Source organism: Adiantum capillus-veneris, chromosome 17, assembly GCF_014529385.1.
Source record: "Adiantum capillus-veneris isolate H3 chromosome 17, ASM1452938v2, whole genome shotgun sequence".
In the NCBI taxonomy this organism is placed as follows: domain Eukaryota; kingdom Viridiplantae; phylum Streptophyta; class Polypodiopsida; order Polypodiales; family Pteridaceae; genus Adiantum; species Adiantum capillus-veneris.
In genome coordinates, this window is record NC_140947.1 from 149780481 (window position 1) to 149784213 (window position 3733).

General features: G+C 45.3%; 1 pseudogene across 2 annotated transcripts; it reads right to left on the reverse strand.

The window, feature by feature from the left end:
* Window positions 1–282: 282 nt before the first annotated feature.
* On the reverse strand, window positions 283–3006 carry LOC147438316 (putative LRR receptor-like serine/threonine-protein kinase RKF3 pseudogene; annotated as a pseudogene). 2 transcript variants are annotated; one of them, XR_015184972.1, is made up of 2 exons: window positions 2807–3006; window positions 283–2314 (listed from the first exon to the last, which is right to left on the reverse strand). The product of XR_015184972.1 is annotated as a putative LRR receptor-like serine/threonine-protein kinase RKF3 pseudogene, transcript variant X2 (transcript). The 2 variants fall into 2 exon arrangements; XR_015184970.1 differs by lacking the exon at window positions 2807–3006 and having other exon boundaries at window positions 283–2761.
* Window positions 3007–3733: the final 727 nt, after the last annotated feature.

Here is a 3733-nt window from a genome sequence, read left to right on the forward strand (position 1 = left end):
TGGGTTAGTAACCTCATCCTTTTGAATTTTCTCTTTGATGAATCACACATGTCTTCCTTTGTTGTGCCTCAATGGGACCTTTACATAGAGGATCATGTTCAAGATGTCATTCATTTTGCATACTCAACCTTGAAAAAATCTTGCTGGCTCTTATTTATAACCGTCTCTACAAAGATTAATAAGCACAACATCAAGAGAATACATAGAACAACATGGGTAGATGCCCATTCTTAGTTCGCTCGCGAAATCTCGCTCGGGGCTATGGTAAGAGTCAAGACTCCATTAATGAAAACACAAAAAGTTCCTTGCAAAAAACCCTTGTGTACAAGGAGAGTCTTTCTTTTGATACAACCTCAACACATGCATGTCAATCAAGGCAATCTAAGTGCTGCAAAAGCCACAGAGTGCATTTATAGCTACAATCATGCATCTACTATAACCATGTCAGGCATACAGATAAGGGCCTGCAAAGCAATACAATTCTCACCTTGCCTTATCAGAGTGACAAAACAATTGGTAACTACTGCTGCCAGACAGACACGTAGAAGTACATGCACTCTTGTTGAAATCGCTCAAGGTTATTGTATAGGGAGGTGGACGATCAGGCATAACGGGCAAAGGCTGGTCGGTTTCCATGAGTCGTAAAACTTGATCTATAGTCGGCCTAAAGGCTACCTGGGGATGTGAACACAGTAATGCTATGTGAACATACCTCTCCACAACCTCAAGCGGCCCTAGATTGTCCATATGAGGATCTAACACATCCAATATTCTACCCTCCTTGATATGAGGCCACGCCCAGTCAGCAATGAGAATCGGGTCCCTCAAGCTGTCAGACAGAGTGATCATCTTTTGCCTTGTAAAAAGTTCTAGTAGAAGCACCCCAAGGCTATAGACATCACTCTTTTCATTAAGTTTTCCATAGAGCACATACTCAGGTGCGACATAGCCATGAGTCCCTGCCACTCGAGTAGTGACATGGGTGGCGCCCTCTGGTGTAAACCTGGCAAGCCCAAAATCCGCAACCCGTGCATTCCACTGAGCATCCAGTAAGATGTTGCTGCTCTTGATGTCTCTGTGGATGATCATCGGCTGCACCTCCTGGTGAAGATACACCAAACCTTTCACTATCCCAATGGCTATATTCTGCCTTGTGGGCCAATCAAGCAAGGTGTTCTTGGTGAAGAGATGGCTGTAAAGGCATCCATTTGGCATGTAGTCATACACTATGATCCGCTGATGTCCGCTTGGATCTAATCTGTCGACACAGCAACCTAGCACTGACACTAGGTTGCGATGTTTCACACTACTTATCACCTCCACTTCATGAAAAAAGTCATCATCTCCCGCAAGAGTGCAATTCTTAAACTTCTTCATTGCCACCTGTTTCCCGTCGGCAAGCACACCCTTGTACACACTTCCAAAACCACCACACCCTAACAAATTGCTGGACGCAAAATTGTTCGTGGCTGCCTTGATTTCATTTAATGTGTACCATTGGAGATTGCTATTGGACTTTGCCAACTTCTCTTTACGAGTACTGAGATCTAGTTTGCTGGCGGCAACTTTACGCATCCGATGTCGAACGTAAAATGAAAGTGCCAAACCTAAACATAACACAAGTGTCACTATTGCTCCCGCTGAGCCAAAAATGAACTTAGTATGGGTGACCTTATGATGTTTGTGCAGCACAAGGTTCCAAAGGCAGCTTGCAACACCCGTCCTCAATTCTGTAGTCGCCATCGAAGATGCCCCATAGATTTGTAGAAGGTCTTGGCAGCTGTTGATGGTATCATTTGTGTTCCCAGCAGTCAAGTAGTTATAAGAAGCTTCTACTATTGCTTTTGTGCAGCCTGAACAGCTACTTAGCCATTCTAGAGAAGCATTCACACATCTAGCAGAAATGTCAGACATAACATTCGTCGGCACAACTTTTTCCAGCGTTTGCACTGTGGTGATGTTTTTGCAGTTATCTGATGCTTGTGCTAGAGAGGCGGTCGTGAAATTGCACTCAGAACGAGCATCTATACGGTGACCAAGTGCACTGAGCTTGTTGTCAAACGCATCCCAGCAGGTATTTGCAGCTGCGATGGGCACCCAAAAGTGTCCGGTTTGAGCTAAATACTCCACCATCACAAAGTGTAAAGCTTGTACATAGCAGGTACATCTGTAGGTGTTGTTTTTTGAGTCTTTGACCTCTTTGTGGATGGAGACTAGCATATCAAGCAGCGTAAAATTCAAAGGACAGGATGGTGTTGTTGTCGATAATGCAGCCGTATGCAGAAGAGAAAGGGCTGATGTTTGTAGCATGATACTGAAAGACCATACAAAGACAAATCCATTGAGGATAACCAAAGCCAAGCAAGTCATCCTAGCTTTTCCAGCATGCACTACTTGTCAAAACTGAGGCCAAATAAAAGCTATGTTGACCAACTGGCATGACAGAAGGGGCCACAATTTGAGCTTCTTCCTAGTCTTAAACCTCAGAGGCGGCATGTCTGTAGAATGCCTTGACGGAATGCAATTCCAAGGAAATTAAACTGGAAAGACCTCAGCTACTAAACTACCCATAAGGTCGCTTAATAACACCTAACTGACCTGATGGAGGCAGCTTGCCTCTTCCCTCAAGTGACAAGATGGACATGGTTCTGGTTAGGTAGCTCCATACTGAGGATAACAGCAAACACCTCTTCCCTCACTCACTTTTGCACTCACACATCTACAACATGGCCCATCACCTCCTTTCAACATGCCTTTGCCCAATAGTGAACGCACTGTGAGCATAAAGAAGGTGCAGGGAACATACCTCAAAAGGACGCAGCTTCGCACTCACGGGGCATCTTTGCGCCTGATTGTGGCGAACATCATTCACGGATCAATTCCTCTCTCGATGATCTTGCTTTTTTCTTATCCTACTAGCTCGCGCGACCCGCCTACCGGCGGGTCTCGCTCGCTCTTACCATCGGCCATGTTGTCGGTATGCAAGCAAAAGTGGTTGCATCTCCGAGGAATAGGGGAAACCCCATGCTTGCCTCCATTCCATGGACCTCCCCAAGTTATGCATATAATCCCCCCAATAGGTGCATTGCAAGAGATGACATCCGGAGAGGAAGCTCCTCAAACACTTTGTGTGCCTTATGAAGTGCATCACATTTGGCATACATGACAACCAAGGCACCCACAAAGCAACAAACAATCTCCCTCCCTGACCTTGTTGGACATATCCTGCAATCAATGCACTCAATGAGACAACATTGCATCTGGAGAAACACCCTCAATTTTCATCTGTTGAAAACAACCCAAGTGTGGATAAGACACCCTCGATTCGCATCCACTGAAAACAACCCAAAGCTCGTTGTCCCCTTATCCAATGTTCAATCCCTCATCTTGAGCGTTTGGTAGCTAGTGGCGACTGGACTCCCATCTAATACGGCATATGAAGGATTGCTGCCAAGCTAGTGTTTAACGGAATCAATCTCTCTCTCTCTCTCTCTCTCTCTCTCTCTCTCTCTCTCTCTCTCCAAGGCCTCGAGTCTCGACTGTTCGACTTTCATCTGTATCTGTGGTCGTCTTGCAACCACTCCCCACAATTTTTGTGTGATGGCTTGTTGGCCTCCCCTTGCACCTCTGGTCTTTCGGAATCCTTGCCTGCCTAATAGATAGTATAGATTGATATAGATAAGGGCTCAAGGTTTTTAAACTAAATTTCTCTCTGTGTTGTAGATGTTGTTGG